This window comes from Drosophila ananassae, chromosome 3L (assembly GCF_017639315.1).
Source record: "Drosophila ananassae strain 14024-0371.13 chromosome 3L, ASM1763931v2, whole genome shotgun sequence".
In the NCBI taxonomy this organism is placed as follows: domain Eukaryota; kingdom Metazoa; phylum Arthropoda; class Insecta; order Diptera; family Drosophilidae; genus Drosophila; species Drosophila ananassae.
The window spans coordinates 16,701,760-16,718,103 of record NC_057929.1 but is presented as its reverse complement, the minus strand read 5'-3'; the positions used below and the strand labels follow the sequence as shown (position 1 = coordinate 16,718,103).

The following is a 16,344-nucleotide window of genomic DNA, read 5'->3' as shown; positions in this document are numbered from 1 at the left end:
CTTTTGTTGTAGCTGCCTTGGCTTGTTCTCGCCTTGGCTTTAATCATATTTCCATCAGACACACGGTTCGCATATTGAACAGGACGTCACCCGAGCTCAAACAAATACATATATATATATATTTTTTTTTGTCAACTTTTTCTTTTTATTTTTGGTGTGGAATAATTTTTTAATCTCCGCAGAGAGAAAGGATGCAACTGCAGCCATCCAAATGCGAATGGCAGTCGCTGCTGCTGTGGCACGTTCTCGGCAATGACTTGGCAGCTTTCCGGACCAACACGCCCACAATTTCCACGCCCCATATACTGCACAGGGGGAGAAAAACTATTAGATTTCATTCTCCTTAAATTTTAACACATTTTTTTACTGTTTTTTTTTATTACACTCTTTTAATAATTAACCTTAGTTGCATTTTCCCCGCTATTTTCTGCTCGTCTGTGTTTGTTTTTCTTTCTATTCCATTAGGTGGACAAACCGCCTCAAGTATTTAAGCTTGCCGCCCCAGCCACCCCTCCAGCCTCTAACCTTGTGACTTCCTTTTTCCTACATTTCCGCTGGCGGATGTTGGGGCGAGTTTCAAGTAAATTAACGTTAATTAACGGAAGTTAGACGGCAAAGCGTCACCTGGCGGCGAGTGGCGGCGGCAGCAGAGGCAGCAGCGGCAGTGGTGGCGGGAGAATTCGTAATGCTGCCTTGCTCATTTGCCTTGAGGTTGACAAATTAGTCGAGTCGAGTGGCTGACGGGAGGGTGGTGGTGGTGGTGGGTGGGTGGGTGATTGGTAAAGAGAACAGCTGTAAGTTCCGGTTCACACACACAAACACACACACTAATACACTCTTGTAAAAGCGGCCATGGTTCAGGGATCGGGTCTTGGCTTTTGCCATTTTGGGCGCACTCCATCTCCAGCATCCGCACATACTGGCTCGCACTCGTCCTCGCACTCAATGCTCACTCAAGACAATGGGAACTTATAGCATGCTTCAGATACTCGCTCCCCTCCCCCGTCCACCCTTCACCCTCCATGCCACGCCCCTTTCAATGGGCTAAGCCAAACAATGGCGACAAACAATTGAAATCTGTGCGCTTTGTTTTAGGCCACCGCATCCAGCGCTCAGCAACCTTTCTGCCCACTGAAAAGGTTTGTCCTTGCCAGCCCGGGGGTTGTCTCTGAAAGTGGGGGTACCCCTACCCCCAACCCCTACTCCCCGGGTCGAGGCACAGTGGCCAGTAGTCCGACAATTTGCTGGCAAAAATAGAAAAATTTGTACAGATTTTAATTAAGGCCGCAAGGCGACAGGAGATCGAGTGAGGCGAAAATGAAAAGAAATCCAGTTGTCCTGGCGACAACGACGAGTGACGAAGGACATTCATAATTGCGGAAGCCAGCCACGAGGGTTGAGTCTGAGTTTGCCAAAAAAAATAAATGAAAAAATAGAAGGAAAAAACATAAAAAAACGCAAAAGGGGAAAAAGGCGAAAAAAAGAGTATTTTTGAAAAATCGCTTAAAAGCAAATGCTGTGGAAACAATGCATTTGGAATGCGGGACCCTGTCGGTAAACCACTCCTCCCCCCCGTCGCACCACTGAAAGGACACAGGATCTGTGTATGAGAAATTAATTATCGCATAATTTTATGGCTCACTGACATCTGAAGAGTTTCATTTCCCACTTTTTGACAGATTCCGTTCGCTCAGCCTTTGGCATTGCATTCTTTGGTCCTTGGTCCGCCCCTCCCTTTTCCTCCTGCCTAGCTTGATTGATTGGTGCATTTCAGGGGTTAAGCCCTAAGCAGAGGCTGTAACCGGGTTAAGGGTCTCCAAAAAAAGGCCTCTCCACAGTAGAAGCCTTTGCTTTTCAGAACTTCTGGTAGTGGTTCGAGGTATATTTCTTAAGATTTTGAATTTCTTTTGAAAAAAACCATACTGATAAAAATTTCTGATTAATTTCTATTATTCATTACTTGATATTTTTCTATTTTTACACAAGATTTGTGATTTGTGGAAGAAATAACTACCCCGAGTTGCTCACTTCATGGGAGAAACCATAAGGGAAGCCTCGAAAATATCAAATTTAATTCTGGGTTTTCCCTCAGGGTTTCCTTCAGTCTTGAGTGGGTTTCCCTTCGAGTCGAGGGCCTGGTGTAGTTGGCATCTCGCCCTGCGCCCCCTTCCTGGGGTATTGGTTACTTGAAATTCCAAGCGCAGAAAAGGACCTCGCCATCGCCATCGCCATCGCCCTCGCCAGCTCGATTTCGAGGCCATTATCTGAATTTGTTTGTAAATCATTGCCAAATGTTAATTCAATGGCTCAATCAATGCCAGGACTCTGATCCGCTCCCCCATCCTTCCCTGCCATTCGAGCGAAAAAGGGAGCATCCGTAGCAAGTTCAATGCCAAGTGGTTTGGGGTTGTTCTCTCTGTCTTCTGACTGCCTGTCCCCCCTGGCTCTGTCTTTATTGTTGTACTTTGTATTCCTACTCTTGATCTGTTTGCCGTTTGGCGAAAAAAATAAAAATATATATATATATGTATATATATGTAGATATGAGAATACCAAACTGTTCCATGCTGGTAGCCAGTGTGTGTGTATCGCGATATTCAACAGATGTTGTAATTGCTCATAAAACTTGATGACGCTGCCCCATTTGAGGCAAGAAGAATAAGAGGAGCTAGCGCGTGCATATGGCAGTGGCAGTTCCATCTCCTGGTCTTCATCATTTCTGTTGTTTTCTCTGCCGCGTCTCTGCCGCATCTCATGGATATAAATTATATTTAAAGATGAACGAAAGAGCGGAGGCAGCTTGACATCAGCATTCATACGTCACACACTCGCCAAAAAGGGGCAGAGATGCTGCTGGGGCCCAAAGGGGTTAAGAACGCAAAAAAAAAATGAGAGAAAAATTTGCATACGTTGAATCTCAGGGTTCTTATTTTTCTTTTTTCTTGCAGCTTGCTCTTTTTCCTTTTCAAAATTTCAAATATTTAGCTGCGTGCTCAGCAAAATTTCAATTCCCTTCCAAAGGGTAACCCTAATATAAGCATTTAAATAGGGTTACCCCCCAAATAGGGCATCCCCGTATTCGACTACTTGTATTTTAAGGTGAACCTAATTTCTGTGCACCCACTTTAGGCCACGCCCATCGCAGCCTGCTGTGACGCAAACAAAAGGATTTTCGAGGGCAGAGAGAGAGTTCCAGGGTCCCAAATAAGAAAACGAAAAAAAGAAAAAAAAAACCATGCCATTGACATGTGTTTTGCAAATGTTGGTTTTGGCATTTTCTTTTTGTTTGTCTGTTGTTTTTCCACTTTTTTTATCGCTTCTGCCTTTTCTTCTCTTTGCAGATTTTCTTCTCAGCCCCCCATCGTTTCAGGCGGAAAATTTCATTCTAATTTGCGATATTAACGAAATGGAATTAACGGGAATGGGACCAGGGTCTAATGCCATCCCACTCTGGCCTGGCCAGGAGAAGCGCAACAAGCGATCACTGATAAGGGTACTGAGAGTCTAGGTGAGAGCACGAAACCCACCACCCCACACACTCTCACTTTACTCTCACTACACACTCTCCCTCGCTATCACTCTCCGCTCAGTCCGCCCGAGAGTGCCCTGACGAATCGCCCGATTCTTTCGCTTATTACAGTTGTGGCGGCATTCTCATTTCGAGTTTCGTGGCGAGCGGACCGACGACCCGACATGGCGGAGAGTGGATCTACATAAGAGGGGAGGGGTATAGTGGCCCCAGGATGTGCCGCCCCCTAACGGTCGGCAGCCTTGACGCATGTGCTGCTGCCAAGTGGGAGCGATAAAAGCGTTATCATAACGGGCCTTAAACGCGTTAATCGAAACCAGCCGCCCCTCCTCCGCTCCACAGCCATTCAGCAGCAATTAAACGATCCGAGGCCTCTAATTGAAATGCCTGAGAGCCATTTGATCAGCGGAAGGGGAGCACCGACGCCGGATTGGAACCTCCAACGGGTGAGTGACTGAATTATCACCATCTACTCCTTACTCATCGGGCCCCAGTGCCACATGGCCACGTCCACCCATACCAGTGCAGTACCAGGGCCCGGAGCGGGCGAAGTAATACCCAAAATACATACGCTTATCGCTGAACAAATTGCTCGGCGAGCTGATAAGAAGGCCACATAACAGAACTCTTACAGCGGAGATAAGGCGGACAAAGAGGGTGCCGAGTGTGCCGAGTTGGGATGAGTATGTCATTGTACGGCCCACTGGTAGTGACGTCTTCTGAGAGATTATCTCTCTCTCTCTCTCTGTCCAGAGCTCTTATCTCTTTTAGATCCTTGAGATCCTTGTAGCAGAAACTGGCTTTTGAAAATTTGTAAATAATTAAAAAGAATTCAGAGCAACGGATTTGTGATAAATGATATCCTGTTCTGATGGTTCATTAGCGTCCAGTGTCCTTGGAAACAGGATATTCGGGTTTGCCAGCCCCGGAGTGTTGCGGTGAACTTTGAACCGAACTAACTGCCGAACCGCAGCCGAAAAATTGAACAGAACCAGTGTCCATCTAAGATACTTTTCGGCAGAGTTTCCTGTCCGTGTCCTTACACCCCTCCTCCCCCCTGCTGACTGCCTCTTCTGCCACTCCTGTGTCATAAATTTCGCTTTTATCATATTATTTAATTTTGTTGTGTCTGCTTTGCGCCGCCTCTCCGCTGGGGCGGCGGAAGGAAAGCGCAAAAAAGCGAACAAACTGTGAGATACACACAACAAACATGCACACAGATACTCACTAACACTATCACACCCATACGAATGTGATATAAACACGCTGCCCCAGTGGGAGCAGCGCAAATGATAGCGACTGCGAACGTATCTGTATCTATGCCGAAGTATCTGTGAGTGTGCGAGTATCTGCAACTGTGTGTGCTGGCATGCCACAGCAATAACAGTTAATTTATTCCAATTAAGGGATTTTCCTGTTGAATATGCGACTGTGAGTGAGTCCCTGCCCCCTTGCCTCCTGTCCCCCTGCCCCCTTTGCCAAAATATAAATGTTAAGCCAAACACCCAGTATCTCACCTCTTTTTTTTGTCGCTTTTTTCTGTCGAATTGTTTGCTCGCCCCCGGGGACCCTGTCTGTTGTCTGTTTGTTGTTAGTTCTGTTGCTTCTGCTGTTGTCGCGCCACATTTTTTCATTAGATTACGACACCCCAGCCCAGTCGCTCCCAGCCACAGAGTGGAAAAAAATTAGCAACATGTCCCTACCTTTTTCGAGTCCTTGCGGGACTAGCTGTCGGCCGTGTCCTTGGGCTAATTTCGTAAGCCCCCTCGGCTAATTTTGTTTATGTTTTCATTAATTTCTACCTCCCCCTTATGCCACATGCCACATCCTACATCCGTCAGCGCGGGGCATACATTTTAATAAATTCCCTCGCCGAAGCCAAAACAATTTCCAAACAGATCGAAAGAGTTGGCGGGTCGCTGGGGCGGAAGCGAAATTTATGCGCACATTGAACGCATTGGCCCCTCAACCACCCCACACCCGCAGCACACACACAACACAACACACACTCATTGCTTCGATTATTAAAATTCTAATTGAAATTCAAATGCGCGACGTTGTTGCCGACGCTTATCGCTTAAGTGTCGGCGTTCCACATTGCCTTCCCCATGCCCATGCCCCCTGGGCTCTGGCTCTGGGCTGTAGAGCTCTTGTGCCCCATATGCCGCCCCCTTTGTTGCCAGCCCCCCTCCGGCTTCCGCTATGCGGGCGATGCCAGGAAGTGGACAGTTAAGCAACCCAACTCGACCCGAATATGGGCAGGAGATCAGGGGGCAGTAAAAACATTATTCAAAAATATTTCTCATCTTGGTACTTGGTTTGAAATTCAGACACTCACTCTTAGATGGAGCCACCACTTCCTGTTCTTCTGCCTCACTCCGCCTTGAGATCTAAACTCCAATCTCCGCATCATTAGATGCAATTAATCAAGCCCGGCCTGGTCATGTGACGGTCTTCCAGCCTTCCTTGTAATCTGTCAAATTACTCATGCAAATCGCACGACGAGCATGTGGCTGCGGTTCCATCCCATGTCCTGATGTCCTGGTTTCGTCTTTCCATCAATTAGATTGACTTTCCCGCCACCATCTCTATACACAGCCGGCTATGATTAATCAGCGTCTTAATCCAGATACTACCCCTATGCCATCAGCCCGTACATGCTGGGGCTGGAACGGTTTCTGTTCCAATTGATTGGCATTTTCTCCAAGCCATTTGCCTACCAAATGAGTTCGGGATCAATTATGCAGTCAGTAGACCCGCCAAACAATGCCCTTCAATTGATGTCACCGAGCAGCCACTTATCTGCAACTGCAGAGTGGCTTTTTTCCCCTTTTTTTTATATTTTTTTACTTTTGTATCGCCACTCTGTGGGGACTCTAATCTGTAGCGCTTGAAATGGGAGCTCACTCGTGTGGCATGTTGGCTATCCGGCCGGGGTCTTATCGAAAACCGCAACCCAGTCCCCGAGCTGCGACTCTGAAATCTTGGGAATTGGCCTTTAATCTCGATTCGAAGAAACCCAGAAATGCCAGAAATGTGATTCCAGCTCCGCATTCCAATATTTTTGCTGACTAAGAAATGCAAAAAAAAAAAATAAGTTAAATAAAAAATGAAACAAAGTCGGCAGAATAAACACGATACGTAATATCGCTTAACAGTTTGGCACAAATTGGCACTCGATTCCAGTTGCAGTTGGCAGGGGGGATTCAGGGGGGACTCCGTAATCATTGGAGCACCCCGGAGCATCCTCCCGGGCAATTGCTCGTTTCCGGAACATTTTGTGGCATTTATGATTTAATGTTAATTACACGAATATTGCAATTGCAATGCCATTTCTGGCACTGGCAACAACTAGCACTTCCGTTGATTCGGTTTTGTGGCATGCTTATTGAATATTTGTCCACAGCAGAGTTATACTTAATTAAACAACAAACAAAGGCAAAGAATCAGTGGGTTTCAGTGCGTTTCAGTGGGTGGGATTCGATGGGATTCGATTGGATTAGAGGGGGCGAGGCAATTACATATGCATGGCATAATTTATGAGCGTTTTGTGTAATTGGAAAATGTTAATAGTTGTCCATAAACAAATTTCAGGCCCATACTCATAGTCATAGCCCGTACTGATAGCCAGCACAGCACCTCCTGCCATCCTGCTAATTAAATGCAAATATTCTGACCATGCCTCGGTATCTTTTTTGCCTTTGCCGCTTTGTGCTACAATTTGAATGTTTTGTAAATCCTTTCCAACTCAGTTGAGCCAAAATGTATCTAAATCTCGATATGCATCTGTGTATCTGTGCGTCCTGCATTTCCAATTTGCATTTGATTTTATATTTATGACATTTGTCCCGCTTCCCTCTCCGGTCATCCATTGTAGTTCTGTGGCTGGGGCCTAAACGCTTCACTTGATTGTTTTGATTTCCACATTTCGAACCATTTGGAACGATTTTGTGCACGGCTCTTGTTCGGTATTTGCATGCCAAATTCATTTCGAATGCGAGCCCATTTGCATAGCTCCTTCCCTCGCCCCCAGCCACACACACACATGTAGGTACATATGTATATACCTATAGATATATCCTCCTCCCCAGACATCCCCCCACATGTCAACAGGCCATGTCCATTTTGGCCTACGCACTTGCCAAGAACCAACACCAACACCACCAACATCATCATCAACAGGAAAGCCTGAAAATTGATTCGAGCATATTTCATTTCGGATTTTCAACTCATCAACTGATTTTTATCCTCACCTCTCTGCCAGTGGAATTCCTGGGCCCTGGATTCTCCCATTTACAGGATGGTAGAATCCAAATAAATATTTACTCTTTGTTTGGCCAAATCGTAAGCCATTTCCTTCCAAAAAATTGCAGAGGAATGTGTTCATAATTAAGGGAATGAATGTTTGAATAAGATTCGAATGCTTCTTTGGAAGATCTGCTAGTCTTTCAACATCCAACTTAAGAGCATTTGCTAAGAGACTAGTCTTAGCAAAGCTACATCTTTAATTCCTACTCATTTTTATTCATAGTACTCAGGGTTTTATTCACTTTACTAATATAACTCACGATTGCAGGGAAAACAGTGATTGAACATGATTTGAAACCTTCTTTGAAAGATATCCCAGTTTTTTAAGACTTTCTATAGGAAAGTTAGCTATTTAATTCCTTAATAATGACACTTATATTGAACATAACCTAGCTTACTCATTTTTATTCAAACTACTCATATTTTTATTCACTTTACTAAACATTTCACAAACTTTCTACCAATGGCATTTCATTGAACTATAAACAAGTTTATTGAAGTCTTAACCAAGCAACCTCTTTAAAGTATTTATAACTGCAGGGAAAAGAATGTTTGAATATGATTCGAAAACTTCTTTGGAAGATATTCTAGTCTCCCAAGACCCTTTCTATGGGAAAGTTAGGAAGAGATTAGTCTTCAAAATTCAATCTCTTAGTTCCTTAGTTATCACATTTAACTCAAACATAACCTAGCTTACTCACGTTTACTCATAGTACTCATATTTTTATTCACTTTACTAAACATTTCACAATTTTCCCACAGCCCACAGCACTCCATTGAACTGTGAACCATCTCTTGTGAAAAGTTGGCCAAAACGCCACACAAAGCCAAACCGCACTGGAGGAATGGGGCCAAGAGGCGAGGAGGAGGCAGAACAGAACAGAAACTATTCAAAATGCAAAATGGCAAGCGTAAAATTGTTTCAATATTCATAACGTTGGCGCTAAATGCTCGATTTTCCGCCCATAGTGGGGCCCAGCTAAGAACTCCGAAACGGAAGCGCATAAAAACCGAGTATTCGATGTGACGTCGCCGGCCCATGAATGTTGACACTCTCTATCCCTGGCCCTGGCCGGTATGTTTGGGAATTTAAAGCACCTGTGCTGCCACAGGCAGGCCCGATAACGCAGTAGGTGCCTGCGTGTCCGTGGCCCCTGGCGATAGCAGTACTCCTCTGTCCCCCTTAACCCGTAACCCCTAGTCTGTAGTCCGTAGTCCGTAGTCCGTGACTCGTAACTCGCAACCCATAACCCAAGATCCACAAACCCGGCCAATTGCCATTATTGGTTAGCCAAAGCGGCAGCCGCACGACCCAGATGCAAACAATGGCCTGCCTGGCTTGGCCAGAGAGGCCTCTCGCCTCGCATCCTGGCCCATGTCCTGGGCCGTCTATGGGCACATAAAAAGCGCATAAAAGCCGATAAGCGACATTTATGCGCCCGAAACTCTCGCAGGAATAGCCATCCTTTGGCCCTTACTTTTCGTGTAAATTTCGGCACTAAGCAAAAATTGAATATTTGGCCAATTTCGTTGAGGCGCTAATTGAAAACGGCAGTCGGGAGTCTCAAGTCCTCATTCTCCAGTCTACAGTCTACAGAGTCCTTCGAATCCTGGCAGCTGCAGCTGGGAAAACGCTTTAACTTCCGCCGGAAGATTTTATGCACGGCAGCGCTTAGTCGTTGAGTTGAAACTCCGAAGGAGAAAGGATACACCGAGGGATGGGTAAAGAAAGAAAGGACACTAAGAGGGGGATGCTAAGGGGGAGAAGGGGTAGGAGAAAGTAGAGAGCAACTCCTTGCCATGCATCAGCGAGCTGTGAGCATGTTTGCGTCGAAGATTAAAAGCATGTGTCCGGTTTTATGCGCCACGCCCACTTCGCCAGGAGTGTCTGTCTCTCTGCGGGTGTACAAGGATGCATGTGTGTGTCATAGTGTGTGTGTGTGTGTGTGTGGGGCGGAATTTATAACCGTATAAGTGCAACAGTGAAAAAAAGACGAGAGGAGCAGTGGAGCCATGGAGAACCAGCTGGCTGACTTGGCTCGGTTCGGTTCGGCTTGGCTTGGTTATACATGGCAGCATTTTACGGGGCAGAGATAAGTCCTTTGGCATCCTTTTTGGCATGGCAACCTCACCTCCCCCCTCCCGGCCAGCAAAAGGCAGCAGCTTCCCGGCAAGACTCCGCGTTTTGTTGCATAGTTTTGATTTATTGCAGTGCAACAACGGCAACAGCAAATTCCATTTGAAAATTCATAACGTGCAGGCAGCGAGACAGGGAGTTAAACGTGAATGGCATGGAAGGTGAGCCCAGCCCGGCCCGGCATGGTACGGCAAGGACCTAGCTGGGTTAGTTTATATCCGCAATATCAGGGGCATTATATTACCCGAGACAGGCCGAACGAAACACTGAGCGTCAGATTCAGAGCTAATTTTAATGCAACGCCAATCTGGCATCCTGGCATATAACCCCGAATATGTAGTTTATGCCTTACTGCATCTTGCATATCCTGAAACCCTCTTCAGTTCAAAATCAAAACTAATTCCCTGGAAACTAAAAAAACTTCGAGTATGGCCCTCGAACTGGGGAGTAAATCAATTAACGAAAACGGCCAACTTTTCAGCGCAAAAGCGTTTTAAAAAGCGTTTGAAAAGTAGCCTGGGCTTTGAGGTTTTTCAACCAAAAAGAGTCTCTCCTGGAGGCCACTGATTGCTGAATTATTTATATGGACCTGGGCCTGGTCCTGGCGCATATGGATGTGTGTGCTTAGTTGATTCGTATACATATGCGTTATGCAAATGAATTATGCACATGAGTTGGCAGGCGGCGGCGGCGAAAAGGCATCCCTTTAGTTTTAGTTTCCGGCTTTCATTTGTTCCAGTGCCAGCCGGCAGCTGCCGGTTAACACTTCCCCGCTGGATCCCTGAACACCATTTTGTCAGCCATTTAACCGAATATTTTTTATCCAATTTCGCAGAGATCCATGAGTGATTGATGGACTGTCTGGCTCCCAGAAAAAAACAAAAGAGGTCATGGGGTGAGTATCGAGTGAAAAGTGTCTGAAAAGTGGCAACCCAACCCAGTGCCGGCGAGTCCGGCCGGTGCATTCGTACCCTTATCATTCTCGCGCCCCGTGTGCATAATGAGACAACTGGACGGAGAACTGATAAGGGCTCGTATCACCAATTCATCAGGTTGTCCATCCATCAGTGGAGAGTCCAAAAAAGCCGGGTGCTAATCCGTCGGACAACAAAGTTAGAGGGCTTACCGCCGTGGAATTCCATAAAATAAAATGGCTTATGAATGGCACAGAACCGTGAACAGAAAAATAACGCCGAGGATGGACACTTTCCGGGAGTTGCTACCCCCCGGGGAGCACAAATCGTTTTCAAATTAGCAGCCAACGTGGCACAAAAGTTGGCCAACTGCCGCACTAAATGGCCAATTGAATGTGTTCCAAAAATGAAATGAAATTGTTGATAGTGCAACGTACTCTGCCACTTGCCACTTGCCACTTGCCACCCGCCATCTACCATCCCGCGACTGATGTTTGTGAAATAATTTCATCAAGCTGCGATATTTAAACATTTACATTGCGTTTTGTGGTTGCGGAATTAATTAATTGCTCTTTGCCGTCGAATACCAAAAGTATTTACCGAAATTCAATATTGCCAGTCCTGTGGGGGGCAGGCCTAGAGCGGAAGTGGGATTATCCTGTAGTCCCATTGCCCCGTAACCCCGTACATTGATCTATTTATCTCCCCCGGGTAAATACAAGCAAGTATCGCGAAGCAATTATCGGTATTTCATTGGATTCTTTTGGGAGCAGAAGGTTTATTTGGTTTTTAAAATGGCGCAAATAATTGCCGGCGGCGACATGTCCTGCGGTCAGTCTTGTTTATCCGCAATTATCTAATAAATGGATTAAATGGTCTTGCCAATAATTAATATTGATTCAGAGGGTCAGGTTGGAGGTGGTAAGTCAGAGGAAGTGTTTAAAAATTTGATGGATATTCCAAATAGTAGGTACTAGTAGTATGTACTAGTCATGTGAGGTATGTCAGTGTATCTCCTAGATACCTAGACATGTTATCTATCACTTTGAAAGGCGTCAAAAGAGTGCTGTCTGGCCGGAAAAGCAGTGCCTTGATGAGTCTTCAGACCAGACCACCGCCTGTCGCGTAATTAAGCTCCACTCAGCAGGCCTGCCACATTCTTTATGGAGTTAATCTATCAGCGAGTGGCAGGCTTCCTCTCCATACATATAGTACATATATCGGAGTATATCGGGGAGACCCCCTGGCCCCTTTAATTATCTACTATGAGGCGGAGACCAATAACCGTACGGGCGTACGCAATTCCCTGTGGTGACATGGCAGACGCTTTAATAAACAAACCATTGGCACTTAAGGAATAAGCAAAATACACATTAAATGTCCAGGGCCCGAAGACGGCCATAGCCCGGGAGCAATCAGCGAGCGAGGGCAGCTGGAATTATGGCAGAGGAATGAAGAATCAGAAATAAGGAATCAAGGACCAAGGCAGACTGAGGCAGGAGCAGGAGCAGGAGCAGGGTGGGTGAAAAAACAATCCAACATTCATTTATTATTTAATACGAAAACGCAATTCGTGCATTCACCTGGAAACCATCAACAAACGTCACCAGCGGGAATACTTTTGCTCTTCCAGTCGCTCCTTACACGCACACACACATCCACGTACACCCCTCATGCCACCCCGGAGGATAGCCGAGCTCACAGATACAAAAATACAAGCACAGATACAGATACAGATACAGATTCGCACGGCAAATAGTTGGCATCGCCGACAAGTTCGAGTGGCTGGTGGCCGAAGGCGCAGCGCAGCCAGCCAAGCATAACGGTAAACCAAGCTGACGTTAACTGGCAAGGCGATAAAGCAGCGACACACACACACACACACATACACAGATAGTCCTGGGGAGTTCACACAGATACTCCAGCAAACATACACACAAACGAAATTCAAGCAAATTGAAATTTTATTTCAGCAAATGTCTTGCTCTTTACGCTCTGCGGCTATCTACCTCTGTCCTTCAGCAGCCACCACCCCCAGAACTCTCCCTGACCAGGACTAAGGACTAAGACCAACCACCCGCCTGGATGTCCTGTCTGGGACTCGTTCGGTCAGCCTTAAGTTGCGCGATTTGTTGCACTTTTCAATTTAGATAAATTAAAAACAATGCCACAGGAAAGTTTTCTCCGCTTGCGGTAAATGTTAAATGTTTGCCAAGAATCAAACTTGAGAGTTGTGCCACCACACCACACCACACTCCATGCCACACCATGCTGCACCACCTAGAGATGCCGACACTTGGCGGACCCAACTTGTAATCGCCCGGGAATTGTGCACTTTTGTTTGTTCTTTCGGCCCCCGGATCCCATTCCGTTTGTTTATTGCAGTTCGGGGGCCTGGGGGGCAAGTGTCGGGGTGCGAAGGATACGTGCAATCGATGCTCCCAGCCATTCAAGTGAAAACCAAGGAGGCGACACCAGCTGGGAAGACTATTAGATACCCGGTACTTACAGAAAGATGGTAGATTTTTTTCTAATTTATTTTAAGTGAAAAAATATTTGATAAAAATAAGTTACAGATGTATTTTAGGGTTTAAATCTTTATATACTGTATCCATGAGACTAAATAAATAAGATCAACCAATAAATATCCTTTTTAAAAGAAAAAATTAACCACCATTTAATTGTTTACCTGGTTTATAGGCTTTTCCCATTAAATACATTATCTGAAACGCCATACACACTCTTTTTTGACTGCTCCTGGAGAAAATGGTTCAACAAAGAGGAATCCTTAGCCGGGGCTAAGCTGCAGCTTGAACTTCTGAATGGGATTGGCTCTGGGAGTGGGAGCCAAGGAAGAAAAAACTGGCGATATATGAAGGCTAAAGTCGCGTGCTCCGCCGCTAGAGGAATTCCTCCAGGTGTTGCTGTTGTCTCTCAATTGAAAGTGCTGCTGGTGTGATGCTGCTACTGGTGCTGGTGCTGGTGCTTCCCCTTGAGACCCACAAGTTATCGAACAAATAAAAAAAATCCCCAGGACGAGGAGAAGAGAGAGTCGCTAAGAGCATTGCTCATACGCCAGGTACGCCCGTCTGCTCGACTTAATCGATGGCTTGCACACACGAGTGAGCAGCAGATAGTTCGCCTTCGGATTTAGCAGCAAATAATGAACTCAGCAGGAGGCCTTTAATAACACACTCCCATCCAGCCAGCGAGAGACCTCTGAGCTGAACTCTTTAATAGATCGATTGCAACCACTAACCTGCTAACCAGGCACTCCCACAAACACTCGCATACAGCGCCGGGGCAAGACAGACACAAAGCCATTGAATATTTATGGCGTTGCCGGGCCAGATTATGCGGCTAAAACTTTAGCAAGTTGCCACTTGCGGGGCAAGTAACTGGCGGATTTACGTGGCTGCCAACTGTAGCAATGAAATGCAATTTGGTTTATGAACTCCGCTGGCAATGCGGGCCAAAAAGGTGTCGAGATTTACCCGCTTGCCAAATGAACTTGGCTTGGCGCTCTCAATAAACTTGCAGGACTTTGCCACCAATTTGTGGCACATTCGTGAGTTTCTTGAGGAAGGACTTTACAGGACTTCATTTCTCTTGAAATTCAGGCATGAAAGAGCCTCCGTCATGCATGTATAATCAGTTAATAACCATTTCCTATTAGTTCCATAATTTATGCGGGTAATTTAATGTCCTGTGATGTCCTTGCATCTATGCCATTTATGTCCAATATTTCGGGTCATGGCTAATTGGTATAATTATAATTTGTATATGCATTAAAATGTGTCATGCTAATGGAATCTATTGAAAATGATTCCGAGCAAATCCAATCCATTTGCCGCAAATTCTGATTACAACCGCTAAGAGGACACACGCTCTTTCTGTGCAATCCGGAAAATTCATCTAAAGTTGATTAAGCGAATGCAACTAGCTGGCACTTTGCCGCTGCCACTACCGCTGCCACTGCCACTGCTGGTGGTATTAGCGGTGGCAGGTAAATATTTGTACATCGACACACATCGCATGGCAAACTTTGGCGAGGGATTGCCGAGAGCGACACGCACTTGACTTTTGAAACTCACTCGAAGTTCGCCGAGTTTTTCGCTGCCTTCTGTCAGCGAGTTTGCCTGCAAGTTTGTCGTTTGTATGTTTGTTCGCTGTTTGTTTGTTTGTTTGTCTGTTTGTTTGTGCCACGCTCAAGTTTCACCCACCCTATCTTGCTCCTTCTTTTTTGCGGCAGGTTGCACTTTTTTGCGGAGAATAAAGTTGTTTTCATCATCAGCTTCGAGCTGAGTTTTCACAGCAAATCTGGTTAAATTATGAGTATCTCACGAGCATCTCTGGATGTGCCAATTGAACGGCTGCCAGGTGTTTTGAATTGCCAGGTTGTCCCTGTTTTTTTTTTTGTTTGTGGAATATGTCAACACATCTTGGTCGGTCTGCCCCCTCACCACCCGCATTGACCCCAAAAAAGTCTAGCCATCCGGCCTGCAACATGCACTCATTCATTCACTTCATTTGCCGAGTTAAGAGCTACGTACGCACGCTCCCTCCGCTTTCAATGCCTGGTGGCACGGTGGCATGGTGGCACGGTGCACGGGGCGGATACTTGGGATTAGGGGAGCGAAAATGGGGAAAGCGGAGAGGAGCCCGGCCACCCTGTGATGACATCAATTTGCGTAAATTGTGCTAGGAAAACGCTGCCGGAAACAGGCAGACTAATGGAGCGGAAGTTTTTCCAAAGCATTCGAATGGCGCTCGTTGAGTCGCAGGGCCTGTCGTGCCACAAACTACAATGCAGTGAGAAAAAAACATATGTTACATTAGGAAAAGGGTTAGAAACTAAAATGATTTAAAAGACTATAGTCTATAGAAGTCTTTAATAAAAGATATAGTAATTACCTCTTAAGAACCCTTCCTTAGACCTCAAGAACTCTAACTAGTCCTTCCCCTTTTTCCCGCAGTGTTTGTCCAGAATGGAAAGGCGAAACTCCGGATCCCCGGGTTGCAGCCAGTCAGTTAGCCATTTCGTGTTGCACATTCAAACAGCATGCAGATGAGCTGGCAGGACGTTGACAAGGGTGTTGTGGGCGGCGCAGGCAGGGGGTGTCGCATAGTACAGGGTAGGAGCCGCAGCTACAAGCAGCTCGGTTGACTGGCAGTTATTTAGCAGCTCTTCTAATGAAGCTGCTGACGGCAATTAAACATTACGCATACGCACCGTTGTGCAGGCAAATTTAATGCAATTGTCTCGTGTTTTCACTCACTCGCCCACCCTCTTTTCGGGCGCTGCAAGTGAGACAGATAGTGGGTGACAGTGGGAGAGAGACGGAGCGAGCTGGATAAGAATGAAATGGGTGTAGAGAAAATGTTACGCTTAATTTGTTTGAACGTTTGGCGGGGCAATGTAAAATTAAACATGTCTGCTGCGCATTTAAAATGTC

General features: G+C 45.9%; 1 long non-coding RNA gene across 3 annotated transcripts in view; it reads left to right on the top strand.

Moving 5' to 3' along the window:
* LOC116654727 overlaps window positions 1-10,845 on the top strand; it is a 33,330-nt gene extending 22,485 nt beyond the window's left edge. For 2 of the 3 annotated variants that reach the window (XR_004309914.2, XR_006507289.1), the window contains exon 2: window positions 3,342-6,669. This is a non-coding gene — a long non-coding RNA (uncharacterized LOC116654727). Of the gene's footprint in view, window positions 1-3,341; window positions 6,670-10,809 lie in introns of those variants that run through there. The other variant, XR_004309915.1, reaches the window with a different exon arrangement.
* The last annotated feature ends 5,499 nt before the right edge of the window (window positions 10,846-16,344 follow it).